We start from the raw sequence: 15,748 nt of genomic DNA, 5'->3' as shown, positions 1-15,748 counted from the left end.
TTTATTAGTTTCTTTCAGGCGATAGAGATTTAAACTTTGTGGAGGAACAAGTTGTTATCACCTTCCAGATTAATGTCTGACACTGAGGGACTCACTAAATAATTAATTTGTTAGTGGTTAAAGTTAAAGTTTGAAACAATAATTTTCTTACATTTCTTATCTCTCTGCCACATTCCAAGTTTCCTCACTAGTTCACTTGAGAACTTATTGTTATTGTAAGGTTTTGTATCCATTTTACTAGAGGAAGCCAGATTTTCTTTATTCAGTGGTTACTATGCTTAAAATTATAAGCATAATTTTATTTAAAACTAATTAATTATAAAACAATACTATTTACATGGTATGGTTTTAGTTTTGATGCAACAAGCAGATACAACTTCCATAATTAGAAAAATATTTTATGTCAAATGAAAAGAAACAGTACATCACAATGCAGATAATTGTTTCTAAGAAAGATGTAAATTAGCCGGCCGTGGTCGCGCACACTTGTAATCCCCGCGCTTTGGAGGCAGAGACAGGAGTATCTCACAGGTTCATAGTCAGCCTCACTGGCTTAAAAGACCCTGTTTCCAAATAACTAAAAATATAAAATAGGTCTGGGAGCGTAGCCTGGAGATAGAAGGGCTTCCAGGAACCCCAGTACCACCAAAAAATTAAATTTAAAATTTTTACTGTATTTTTCAAATTCTCCAATACATTGTAGCTTATTAAGGTATAATTGACAAAAATATATATATATTTATGTTGTGAAATGTAAAATTTTTACATATATATTTAAATTATTAAATCACTTTATTAAACATATTTATTCTTTCAAAACACACAGAACACCCATTCACATACTCACGTAAATTGCACAGAGTTATAGAAAAGTTTTAAGCATGTCTTTGAGAGATTTGGATTTCTTGAATCAGATTGTCTTACTGATTTATAGGTAAGTTTCAATGAATTTAGATGCATCAAAGTAATTTATGATTATACAGTACTATAAATTGTGATGATAGATACATACATGCATACAAACGTACATCATATATACTGCACATATTCAATGTCAAAGGAATAGCATTACTATATAACTAGTGCTTATTCTAGTCCAGTAAAGATAGTTCTCCAACCTTCCCAGGAGACACTTGGGTGTCTTTTCCTTAAATATCTTCAGAAGAACAAATACTTAACAAATAGTTTTTAATATACCATATATTTATCTTACTTACTCGTTAAATGCAATTATTTTGCCCTGGCCTTTAATAGAACTGAAAACCACTGCCACAGAATGGACTACAGAATAAAATTATCCTACTTATCTTAAGCTCTATCTTCTTAAGGCTGGACAGAGTAAATCTCTTTAAACTTCAATTATAGGGGTTATCTTATAGTAAATAGCTTCACAGTGAATAAGGAAATCAAACTCTTTTGTCATCTATGACCTTTAGCAGAATAGCTGGCCAAGAGTTGCAAATAAGACAAAAGCCTAACATTCCCACCTGGCCTATTCAGGGAAGATATAGAGAATGGCCTGTTACCTTTATAAACATGACAAAATGGAAAGAACTACAGAATATGCTCACTCTGCCCTTATGTGGGGAAGAACAGAATGACAGGACTAAACATTGTGTTACACTTAATATTTCCAGATACATTAATTTAAACAGTCTAGATTTAGGAGGTATTTTCTGCAATTAGATCCCAGGAATATGTAACTTCATCTTTAGAGGTATTTTGAAACCCTCATCAATTATTTCCTTAAAGCATTTTCTCTTAAACATTTTTAAGAAACTTAAGAGCTTTCTATCTCTAACCAAGCACCATAAAAATGTTTATGCTGTCATGTATGGAGAAAACCTTCCTTTCAAAAACATTCTATTCTGAATATGACATCTGCATTAGAATACTTTTGGCTTACTGTTTGATTTCAGAGGTTTCAGTCCATACTCCCTGTGGGCTGGTGGTATGGCAGATTATGGTGGCCTGAAGCTGAGATCGCGTGAGAGGAAGGGAAAGGGACAAGGCATCCCCTTAAAAGACGTGCCCCAAGTGAACTACCTCCTCCAAGTAGACTCTACCTCCTAAAGTATCTCCTGCCTCGGAGTAGTGGCACCAGCTGGGAATCATACCTACAACACATGAGCCTTTGGAGACATTCCAGATCCAAGCTATAACAGTATGCTTCATGTAAATTGGAGCAGTAATTTGACTCTTAGGTTCAATCTTTCAGTTTTTTGTTCAGCTATTAAGTCTAATTATTATAGTTTCAAGGAGCCTCTTTCTCATAAATATCTTCTTTCCTACTGTTTGAACTATTAAGTGCTTCTCTTTTTCTTTGCTTTTTTTCTTTATTAAAAAGAAATTTTCTATTTCTTTTAATGGCATTAATCAGCTTAATTAAAACCCAAGGTTGTAACCACCAATGGTTTTGCTGACATTATAGCATATATGCAAATTTCTAATTAAAGATTATTCCTTATTTTATATGATTAGTACAGATGCAGTGACTTACACTGTCACGGCAGTGACTTAGACTGTCAAGGCAAGTCAATTTACATCTTATAGTTGAAATATCTCACATAATCAAAGAACACATTGACATTTCATTTACTAGAATATCACAAATATTTTTTTTATCTAATTTTAATTTTTCATCAGAATGGTACCATGCACCTATAATCCTCCTAGGCTGTCAGGAGGATTACAGGTTTGAGGCCAGCCTCAGAAATTTAACAAGACTCTCAGCAAGTTAGTGACATTTGATCTCAAAACAAAAAATAGGGTAAGTCCGAGGGTGTAGTTTAGAACATCCCTGGGTTTAATCCCCAGTAAAACACACACACACACACACACACACACACACACACACACACACACATTTATTTAATTATATAGGACTCTCTCCCAATAAACAAAAATATTTTGAACTCATATATGGAACCCAAATATGCATGTACAGAGTTAGATATAGAAGCTAGTAAAACCTAATGCAGTTCTGAAAACAACTGATAGTAATCTACACTTCAGCCATATTAGAAAATATTTTTAGACTGTAGGGCATTTTAGGTGTCCACTCAACTAACTAATTTAGCATGTTGACAATGGAAATGAACATCATGATTCACTTTATTACTCTATTTACTAGAATTATATAGTGATCCAAACCTGACCTCTATGAATGAAAAAGGTGGTTATTACTAATGCACTAAGACAACAAAAATAAATAGAAACTATTGTGGAGGATAACTAGAAACCTTTGCATAAACATTATAGTCACAAATAAAACCTCAGTCTTTCTCATATAATTGAATAAAGCTAAATCTTGATAGCCTAATGTATAAGTATTTATAAATATAGTTTACATATTTAGGTTCAAAGCAAATATTATTGGTCTTGAAAATACAACCTGGCTGGGCATGCTATTGAATGCTTGTAATCCCAGCATTTGGCAGGCTGAGACAGGAAGATTGTGGATCACAGACAACCTCAGCTACTACTTAGTGAGGCCCTCTGCAACTCAGTGAGACCCTGTTTCAAAATAAAGAATAAAAAAAGGGCTAGGGATGCAGCTTGGAGGTAGAATGCCCCTAGGTTTCATCTCTAGTACCACAAAAAAAAAAAAAGAAAAAAGAAAATACAACCTCAGTATTATATAGCTTAGGGAAGACAACACGCTCAGGTTTAAAAAAAAGTCTTTTTTTTTTTAATTCCAGGAGATGAATAACACTTGGTGTTACATTTTTTTCATGTATTTTTAGCTGTTGCTAATGATTTGAAATACCCTAGCCAGGCGTGGTGGTGCACGCTTGTTATCCTAGCATTTGGAAGCTGAGACAGGAGGATCGTGGTTCACAGAGAGCCTCAGCTATTTAGTGTGGGCCTTTGCAACTCAGTGAGACCCTGTTTCAGAATAAAGAATAAAAAAAGAGGGCTGGGGCTCTAACTCGGGTGTAGAATGCCTCTGGGTTCCATCCCCAGTATCACAAAAAAAAAAAGGGAGAAATACCATAATCCAAGAATGGATAGTTAGAAATTGAAACGCTTTATGAATCAGCATTGTTTTAGTATTGAGGATTGGACCCAGGTACATACTACATCTGAGGTATAGTCTTTTTTTTTTTTGGTACTGGGGATGGAACCCAGAGACATTCTACCTTTGAGCTACACCCCCAGCCCTATTTTTTATTCTTTATTTTGAAACAGGGTCTCACTGAGTTGCAGAGGGGCTCACTAAGTAGTTGAGGATGTCTGCGAACCCAGATCCTCCTGTCTCAGCCTCTCAAATGCTGGGATTATAAGTGTGTGCCATGATGCCTGGCTCTCAGTCCTTTTTATTTTTTATTTTTATATAAGGCCTTAATAAATTGCTAAGGCTGGCCTAGAACCTGCAACCCTCTTGTCTCAGCCTCCTAGGTATTGGGATTGCAAACATGAGCTACTGCACCCGCTCTATTCATGTGCCAACTTTCAGAGTAACTATTCTGTAAGTGCTTCTACTACTATTGTCTATACTCAATAAACTAATAGATTGGCCTTTTCAATATTTCAATGAAAGGGTATAGGAAACTAGTTATCCCAGTAACCTACTGTCCTTAGAACTGAGGCTTAGTCCTAATCTAGACGGAAAACTATTAAAATATGTCTGGAGGCTGAACCCTGCCACTGCAATATATTGGATGTGCCCCTGAACAACCTGTCTTACACAGAGTTTCTGTCAATTACATAAAAGCATAGGAAGTGGGACTTCACTGAGTTTCAGAACTGATCACTAGAAAGATTTTGTTCCTGCAAAAAAATAAATATTAGATATGTAGCAGAATTTGGTCCAAGACTTGCTATTATGAGAAAGTCAACTTGGGGTTACTTTTCTTACTGTGAAATGTAGAGTTTATAGAAAATAGTTTCTTAAAGACTACCGTAAAACCAAATGACCTTATACTCTCCATCCAATTTAAGGAATAGAACATTTGCAACTTGGAAGCCCCTCCTTGACCTCATGCTTTGCTGTCTTAACCACCGACCTGAAAGTAATCATGATACTGAAATTTATGTTAATATTTCTCTTGCATTTTATGCTTTATCCACTTATCTATGTATTGTTTTAATATATACTATTGCAGGAATTCAGAAATAAATGTCCACCAGTAGTGACAACTGATTATTTTTCTCTTCTTTTTTGACAGAAAGACAAAGGTGTTTTAGTGGAGAAGGCACAGTCTTTTTAACAAATGGAACAGGAACAATTGGAGATTTGGATGCAAAAAGAAACATGAAATTGGATCCAGACATCAAATCATATACATATAATTCAAGATGAATCATAGACCTAAATGTACAATTTAAAGCCATGAAACTTCCAGAAGATTCTGGGCATGATGGGGCACACCTGTAATTATAGTTCTTGGTAGGCTGAGACAGGAGGATTGCAGGTTAGAGAACAGCCTTAGCAATAGAATGAGAAATGCAGCAACCTAGAAAAACATTGTTTCAAAACAAAAACCAAACAACAAAGGGCTGGGATATAGCTTGGAGGTAGATTCTCCTGAGTGTTTCAATGCTCAGTACCACACACAAAAAAGACAAAATATTTTTTGAGCTTGTGTTAGACAAAAATTTTCTTATATGTGATAACATAATAATTTGTAAAAGTACATATTGTTGAATTATATTTCATCAAAAATAACTTCTATTCCCTGAAAGAGAAGAGAATGAGAAGAAAAGGAATAAATATTCAAAGCACTTGTATCCAGAATATGGAAAAAAACTCTTAGAACTCAGAAGTAAGAAAGCAAATCATCCAATTTTAAAAATGAGCAAGAAATTTAAAGATATTTTATTTCAGAAGATATATGGAATCAAATGAACATAAAAAAAGATGTTCAATATTATTAGTCCCTAAGGATATACAATTAAAACCACACTTCAAAACTACTATACATCTCTCAAAGTCCAAAACCAAAAAAAGTCCAACCATGCTAGGAGTGGCAATAATGTGGAGAAACTATGTTCCTAATCTCCTGGTAGATATTTAAAACAGCAGTCTTTTGGGGAAACAATTTGGCAGTTTCTTAAATAGTTAAGGATACACTCAGCATAGATTCAGCCATTACACTTGAAAAGAAAAGGAAATACATATCCCTAGAAAGATTTGTACGAGAACGCTTTAGCAATTTTATTTTTAACAGTACAAATCTGGAAACAATCAGAAGGAAATGTATTGGACTGAGGGATATTTTCACCATTTTGAGCATGGCAATAATTTCCCAGATACATGCATGACAAAATCTGTCAGATGTTACACTTAAAATATATGTAGTCTATTGTATACGTAGACTATTGTATGTCATTTGTGCCTTGATTGTGTGTGTGTGTGTGTGTGTGTGTGTGTGTGTGTGTGTTACTGGTGATTAAATTTAGGGGAATTTTACCTCTGAGCTACACCCCAAGCTTTATTTTATTTTTTATTTTGAAACATTGTCTCATTAAATTACTGTTAGTTGGCTTGGAACCTGTGATTCTCCCATCTCAGCTTCCCAAATACTGAGATTATAGGCATGTGCCACTGTGTCTGGTACAATAATACTATTTGATTTGGGCTTTGTTTTGATTTGGTTTTGGTGCTGGGGATTGAACTCAAGGGTTATTCTACCTCAGAGTTACACTGCAAGAACTTTTTATGTTTTATTTTGAAATAGGGTCTCACTAAGTGGTTGAGACTGGCCTTGAACCCACAATCCTCTTGTATCAGTCTCCCAAGTACTGAGATTACACCTGTGCATCACCATGCCAAGCTTATTTTTGTTTTGAAACAGGGTCTCAGTAGGTTGCCGAGAGTCTCACTGACTTGTTAAAGCTGGCTTCCGTCCTACAACTCAACTGTCTCAACTTCCCAAGTACTGGGATTACAGCTCCATGTTATACATCTGGCATTAGTGCTTTTTTTAGGTTTTACCTGATTTTTTGAACTTCATATAATCATGCACTTTCTAACAATGTTTTAGTCAAGACCACATGTACAATGGTGGTCTCATAAGACTGTAATGGAGTTGAAAAAATCTCTTATTGCCTATTCACAACATAGTCATTTATTTTAACATTCTAGAGCAACTTATTACCTGTGTTTGCAATACTGGTGTAAGTAAATCTGTTGTTTTACCACTTATATAAAGTGAGGAGAGAACCAGGGGAAAGCTAAACAAGTGCTGTGTATGTGAAAGTCCATATTATGCTAAACTTCATTATAATGTGTGATTACAATGAACCAATATAAGTATATTAAAAATAAAAATATAGCAATGCAATTACAAACAGTACAGAATACTTGGTAATGTATTGTGCAACTGTTACTGGTTTATGTATTTACCATAATATATCATTATTTTAGAGTCTATTCCTTCTTATTAAAATAAGCTTTCTAGCTGGGTATGGTGGCACACATTTGTAATCCCATTTGGGAGGCTGATGTTGGAGAATCACGGTTCGTGGACAGCCTCGGCTATTTAGTGAGGTCCTCCATAATTTAGTGAGACTCTGTTTCAAAATAAAGGAAAAAAAAAGTAGGGCAGGGGGGTGTAGCTTGGAGGTTGAATGCCCCTGGGTTCCATCCCCAGACCAGCAAAAAATAAAATAAAATAAAATTAGCTTTCTAGAATAGAGCATGCCATGCCACACCAGCAGAAACCTATGATCCTAGTCTTTTGCATCATTTCTTTTTTTTCTCTTATTTTTTTATTGGTGCAATGTATTCATACATCATAATGGTATAAAGAAAATACTTTTGTAGACATACATGCACACATTGCCCAGTTAGCCCCTACCTGATCCCCACCCCGTTCCCTCCCCACCCCTCCTTCCCATGCTTGGCTTAGTGGTTGACATCTAGTTTTATAGCAATTTATCCAATATTAATGATGATAATCTCACATAACAGTTTCATTTGTCTGATAACAAGCTTTTGATGACTAAAAGATGACAGTTCAATATTTCTTTTTGCTTTCTTTCTTACCAGAGAATATTTTTTTCTTTTTTTTAGGTGAAGCTATCATACATTTATTTATTTATTTTTCAGAAAAAATCTATCCTGATATGGAATATGGACTCTAGATACCCAAAACAAGCTCAAAGAAGAACAAAGCTAGGAGATGTATATTTTCTGATTTCAAACCATATAAAGCTACAATAATTGAAACAGTGTAGTACTATTCTAAAGGCAGATATATAAACCATTGGAGTTAAATAAAAGCTTAGTGATAAATTCTTCCATATATTGTCAAGTTATTTTTGACAAGGTTTCCATGAACATTTGGTGGAGGAAATAATAATCTTTTAACTAAATATTGTTGAAAAATAATAATTACATAAAAAAGAATAAAATTGGACCCTTACCTAACACCATATACAAATATTAACTCAAAATAGATAAAAGACCTAAATATAAATCTTAAGACTATAAGCTTTTAAAAGAAAATCTGAATCATAAAACCTCACAACACTGAAATTGGCATTGATTTCTTGGATATGATTTCAATGGCACAGGCAACAGAAGAGTATACAAACTCCCTAAAAAATAAAAAAATTATTGTACATACAAAAACAATGTAAACATATTTAAAAGTTACTGATAGAATGGGATAAAATATTTCCAAATGCTATATCTGAAGGTATATTAATATTCCAACTAGAAATCCTAAAAATTAGCAACAATAAAAGCAAACAATACAATGTAGAGATATGTAAAAGACTAACATAAATAATGAATCTCCACAAATAACCAATCTTAGTTGTCTGTTGGATGAAAAATCTTATTTCTCTGGTTCTGGTGTGTGTTACCTATTTCTTCTTTGTAGTTAATCTCTTTGAGTATTTTCTTTAGCGCTGGTTTTGAAGACATAAATTCCTTCAGTTTCTGTTTATCGTGGAAGCTTCTTATTTCCCCATCTAATTTGTTAGAAAGTTTTGCTGGGTAGGAAATTTTTGGCTGGAAGTTGTTTTCTTTCAGAGTTTGGAATATGTTACTCCAAGCCCTTCTGGCTCTCATGACTTGGTTTGGGAAGTCTGGAGTGATTCTAATTGGTTTGCCTCTGAATGTCACTTGGCCCTTTGTTTTCGTTGCCTTTAAGATTCTCTGCTTGGCTTCCACATTGGTCATTTTGACAATTATGTGGCGTGGGGATCCTCTTCTCCGATCCTGTCTAAAGGGAGTCTATAAGTTTCCTGGACCTGTGTATCAACCTCTTGTTCTATATTTGGAAAATTTTCTGCTATTACTTCCTTGAAGAGATTGTTGATCCCTTTGGTTTCACTTTCTTTTCCCTCCTCTATTCCAATGATTCTTAGGTTAGCTCTCTTAAAATGGGCCCATATTTCTTCAATATCAGATTCCTGCTGTCAGATATTTTTTCCTAGATTAGAAACTATGCGTTCATTTTTGGAATGATCATCTTCTAAGAGCGAGATTCTGTTCTCCATGTGGTCTAATCAGTTGTTTGTGCTTTGAATTGAGGCCTTTACTTCATTAATTGCATCCTTTATCTCTTTTTGGCTCTCTCTGAGTTTTTTTCGAAGCACCTCTATTATTTCTACAGTTATTTTCCTGATTTGATCTTCTATAATCTCTGCATTTCTGTTTTATCAGGTTCTGATGTTGTGGGGTTGTGGGCATTCATTGCTCCATTGTTATTCCTCTTTCCCATGATTTCGGAAGTTTGTTCCTTCTCTGAGTTCTTCCCTAGGTCACTACGACTTCACTTAAGGTGCTGTGGATCTCGAGTCTGTGGTATCTCAGTCCCCACTACTCCTTTACTGGGTTGTATCGCAGAGTCTCAGGTCCAGGGAGTCAATCGAGGCTGCTTTAGACCATGGGGGGTGCCAGATTGGGCGTTCTCCTATGGTGTAATATCTCTGCCACCACCACTCCCCCACTGCATCAAGTCCCTGGGAGTACAGTATTGGGATTTCTCCTCTAGGGGCCGCTATTTGACTCACTGTTAAGTGCGCAGATGGAGCTGTCGTAGACTCGGTGAATTTGCTTCTGCTGCCGTTGGTAGCAATATGGCGCCACTGCTATGCCCTCGGCCGTGAGGCTGGCGTATTTCTTTTCTGTTTTTGAACTCCACTCTGAGTCCCTGCAGGGTGTGCTGAGCCCAGCCCCTGGGAGCTTTAGCTGAACCCTGCACCAAGAAATCTGCCGAATCCCGCCCGGCTGTTCCGCAGCGGCTCACCTCGGCTCGCTGTCTGCCACTCCTTTCTGGAGCTTGGTGGGCTGTTGAGTGAGTTGGTCTGGTGCCGTCCGGTGAACTCGCTGCTACTGCCAGCAGTAAGGCGCTGCTGCCGCGTTCTCGGGCGTGAGGCCGGCGTATCTCCTCTCTGGTTTCTGAGCTCTGTTATGAGTTACCTTCCTCTCTGGAGCCTGGTGCTGCAAGGCAAAATGGCGCCCGCCGCTTCACGCCATGGCTCCAGCTGCAGCACTGTGGTCTGGTTTCTGGTGTCTCGTTTTTCCAGCCCTCTTTTTCTCTGTCCCTTAAAATTACATTTTTTGTTTCTCTGCTGATGGTGTTTTCTGGCTATCAAAGGCACTGATTTTGTGGTAATAGAGATTGGTTGTTAGCAGGGTTCGTAAGCCCTGTTTTGCTCCGTCGCCATCTTCCCGGAAGTCCCCTTTTGCATCATTTCTCTTATGCTTAATTTAATCTTGTGTCATTTTGTTCATTATGGCCCTAGGAAGAATAGGTTGTTATGTGTTAGTGTGTGGAATATATGCCAGATAGATTTTTGTTAAATGTATTTTGTTATGATCACAAAACAAACTTGCAAAACCATGTATTTCTCAGGGCATACTCATTGGTAAATCAGTGCATAACTTATAAATGGATTATGTTGGAGTAATTATTTTACAAATTATTATTAGTAGTAGTAAGTAGTAGAAGTAGTAGTAGTAGTAGTAGTAGTAGTAGTAGTAGGCAGTTGTTGTACTGGGGATGAACCCAGGAGCATTTTACTTCCAAGATATACCCCCTAGCCCTTTTTCTTTCTTCCTTATCCTTCCTTCCTTCCTTCCTTCCTTCCTTTTTTTCCTTCTTTCTTCCTTCATTTCTTTTTCTTTCTTTTTTTTCTTTCTTTCTTTTATTCTTTCTTTCAACAGAGTCTTCCTAAGTTGCTAAGGCTGAACTTGAGCCTGCAATCTTTCTGCTCAGCCTCCTAAGTATAAGAATTATAGACATGTGCCACCTTGCCTGGATCCATATTATCTTTTTAACATTAACCTTCTTGATTATATAGCTGAATTATGTGTATAATGTATTACAATACATTTATCGATTTTGTTGTTTATATATAATGTATTACAATATATTTATCAATTTTGTTGCTGATAAACATTCAAGTGCCTGCTAGTCTTCCTCCATGATAAACAACACTGTTAATGTAATGTGATATATTCATTAAATGATCACCAAGATCATGGTAACTTAACACATGCATCTATCTGCTCACATAGCTACCAATTCCCAGCTCACTGTAGCAGAGTACAATGATGATTACTAAGGATCAGGGGTGAGAAGAAAGAGAAGATGTTAATCAAAGTGTACAAACCTTCAGTTATCAGATTAATAGTACTGAAGACCTAATATACAACATGGTACTATAGTTAATTATAATGAATTGCAAAAAAGAATTGAAAAATATTTATATTCTTGACAGATGTATGGTTGTAGAGTACTATGAAAGTTTGAATTTTTAAAAACTGCTGATTAATATTTAGGTATGTTTCCTGAAATTCTTTATGGTCCTCTTTTTATTAAAATTAGTAGCAGTGAAACAATCAGGTTTTTTTAAAGTGTTTTTTTCAAGTAAATCCTAATGTGAACATGCATATAATCAATCACAAATATATATAATTCTGTAATTGTGGAATGCCTGTATGCTTTGTTTGATACATCTTCCTTGGAGATGTCAATGAATATAATACTCCACCTGTGAATATTTTAAATGTTGAAATAAAGACAAAAAATTTATCTGTGTTAAAAATAATAATAATAATGAAGCCAGGCTTGGTGGCGCACACTTGTAATCCCTGCGCTTGGGAGGCAGAGACAGGAGGATCTCGCAGGTTCGAAACCAGCCTCACTGGATTAAGAGATCCTGTTTCCAAATAAAAATGTAAAATAGCCTGAAGGTAGAAGGGTTTCCAGGAACTCCAGTGCTACTACTACTACTACTACTACTACTACTACTACTAATACTACTACTACTACTACTAATAATAATAATAATAATAATAAACTGTATACTTGAAATTAGCAAAGAGAGTAGATTTCAAGTGTTCTCACCACACTCACACTGACACATGTATACAAATGGTAACTGAGCCACTCCTGTCTGAGTTTTCTTTTACTTGCATTGTAAACTCTTGCTATTGGATCATCTACCTGAGCATTTTTTTTCCTAAGCAAGAATGAGAAACAAGTCAGGTCAAGCTGACATAACACTTAACCAATTGGTGTCTTATCTTGATTACCAACATTTGCACTGATATGTTTATTGTTACCAAATTGTAGCAGTTACCTTCTTTCTATTGAGTATCCTACTTTGATTATAAGACATCGGGGTCCAAAGAGAAAAAAAAATTGTTGCTGATTTCTGTTGCAAAACAAGACAGCAGCTTCTTGTTATCAATACTGAGAATCAGCAACATGGTTCAACAGCTCCCCTGAAACAGCTTTGATTGTAGTGGCTGGCAGAGCCTGAGAGAGATTTAATGTGCTATTAGTAGTACGCTCAGCGGCACTCTGAGAGCACCGCACTTGGCAGAACATTATTATAACCAAAGGGCCATATTAATGTCTTATGAGGCTGTAAACTTGTTGAAAATGCACCTGAATTCTCAGAGCTAAAGAAATGAAGATGTAAGTGAGCCTGGGGCAAGTGTTTAGCTTTGCAGTTTATTTTCTGCTTAACAATAATGGGAGAAGGAGTAGCAAATTCCTATTATTTGTGATTCATGCAGCAATATACTTTCACCTCAGGTGGACATCTTTGGGATGAGAAAGCTCTTTGCATCTTTGCACCCAGGAGAGAGATTCCCGAGATCTGGACTGTGAAGATTTGACAACGTGAGGCACCAGACCATTTACAGAAACTCATTATGTGCAATTTGTTCCAATTAATATGAAAACCTACCATTTCTCCAAAAGCATCTTCTAGGATAAGCAGTAAATGGATTAAAATTTTACAGACTTTGTTGATTATGTTAGCCAGAGCATAAGGCACTGTGATTCTCAGTCACCAGTTTCTTATGCTTAATGAAGTATTTCATTTTTCAGTATGATATGCTTCTTTGGCTTGACTTTTCAAATCCTAAATCACTTTATATTTAGTTCCTTATTTATTTATTTATTTATTTAGTATGGTACTGGTGATGGAATCCAGGGGTCTTCTACCTCCAAGCTACATACCAGCCCTATTTTTTTGAGACTTTTCTTTTTGAGACATGGTCTCACTGGGTTGTGAAGGGCTTCTCTAAGTAGCTGAAGCTGTCTGCAAACAGCGATCCTCTGGTCTCCACCTCCCGAATGCTGGGATTACAAGAGTGTGCTACCGTGCTCGGCTTCAGTTCCTTTTTTTATGATATGACCTCCTAATAGAACTCATTAGCAGATTTTGATAGAAAGGCCCTACACAAAAGAAGTACCTGGCTCAGAAGTAGAGATGCTAAGTAAAACACAGTTTTCCTCCAGAAGGTAGAAGAGCTATCAGTGCTTCTAATGCATTAGGTAAATTACTATATATGTCCCCTTTTCTGTTCCCTAATAGAAGTTGAAATAGATTTCATCTGTAAAATTATATATATTTATTTCCTTAGTTATGAATTTGTTAAGCACATAATTTCATTCTTACTTTGTCAGTGTTAAAGATACCCAATCTTTTACCACTTCAATGATTTCCATTCAAAAATTAACAAAATTTTATTTCTCTTAAAAAGAGAACTGGTTTTTCAAGTGAGCAAATTAATCATAAAACATATGTCCCATATTTATATATGCAATATTACGTGGAAGGAATGGAATAGAAAATAAGTGTGAGGAGGCATCCTGTGAAGATTCTACAGTCAGAGAAGCAAGGGTCATCTGGTACAGCAACCCAGACATATGCCAGGGATAAGAGTGATCAAGTTTTTAAGAGGTCATATTTTTTGGAGTCACAAACTTTTTATTTAGTTTTTTGAAAAGTGATTCAGAATGGCCAAAGCTATTCTGAGAAATAATAATAATTCTGAGCAGAAGGCATCACAATATTTGACTTCAAATTGTATTATAGAGCATTAGTAATAAAAACAGCATGAGTATTGGCACAAAGACAAACACATAGGTCAATGAACCATAACAGAAGATACAGAAACAAATTCACACAAGTATAGCCAATTAATTTTAATGAAGTTGCCAAACATATATGTTGGAGAAAAGACAGCCTTTTCAACAAGTGGAGTTGGGGAAACTGGTTATCTATTTGTAGAAAATGGAATTAAATCTTTACCTCTAACTCTGCACAAGAGTCAACTTAAGATGGATCAAAGACCAGGAAATTAGACCAGAGACTTTAAAATGACTAGAGGAGGGCATAGATCCAACAATCTAACACATAGGCACAGATAGACACTTCCATACTAAGATCCCAAAGCTCAGGGAATAAAAATAATAATTAATAAATGGAATGGAACTAAATCGAAAAGTTATTGCTCACCAAAGGGAATCATCAATAGTTTAAAGAAAGCCTACAGAAACGGAGAAGCCATCCACCCCTTCTGATATTGGACTAATATTTATAATATACAATATACTTAAAAGAGTTAACACTAGAAAACAAATAACCCAACCAAGAAATTGGCTATTGAACTAAACAGACATTTCACAAAAAAGGAAATACAAATGGCCAATAAATATGCAAAAAATGTTCAACATCATTAACCATCAAGGAGGAGCAAATTGAAACTACACTGAGATTCAATGTAACCCCAGTGAGAATGGCAGTCATTAAGAAATCAAACAACAACAGATGCTGGGGAGGATGTGAGGAAATAGGAAGTCTTCTGCACTGTTGGTAGAAGTGCAACTTAGTGCTCCTGCTGTGGAAATCAGTGTGGAGATTCCACGGAAAACTGGAAATAGATCTACCATATGATCCAGGTATGCCACACCTTGGTATCTTTCCAAAGGGATGGAAATCAGAATATTATAGTCGTATATGCATATCCATGTTTATAGCAGCACAATTCATAATAGCCAAATTATGAAACCAACCTAGTTGTCCATCAACAGATGAATGTATTACAAAACTGTGAGAAATACACACAATAGAATTCTACTAACTATAAGGAAGAACAAAATTTTCATTTGCAAGAAAATAAAAAGACCTGGGGAACATTATGTTAAGTGAGATTAGTTAGTTACATAAAGTGAAGGGTCATATTTTCTTTAATATGCACAAGTTAGGGAGCACTCAGGATACCAAAAGGACTTCAGAACATGGCAGAGAAACTCCAGTGGAGCCAGGGAGGTTGTCAAAAGGAAGGGGGTTGGAAGAGAAACAATGAAGGAATCACTTCCATTGTAACATAATGTACATATGAAAGAATACCAATGTTAATCTCAGTATCCTGTATGGGGAAGGTGGGGATGAGGAAGGAGCCAGAAGAAAGCCTGCCAAGTGCTGTGTGCATGTATGTCACCATCACTATGAACTGCATTATTATTGAGACTATATTGCA

This window comes from Muscardinus avellanarius (assembly GCF_963383645.1).
Source record: "Muscardinus avellanarius genome assembly, chromosome: 8".
In the NCBI taxonomy this organism is placed as follows: domain Eukaryota; kingdom Metazoa; phylum Chordata; class Mammalia; order Rodentia; family Gliridae; genus Muscardinus; species Muscardinus avellanarius.
This window is presented reverse-complemented; position numbering follows the sequence as displayed.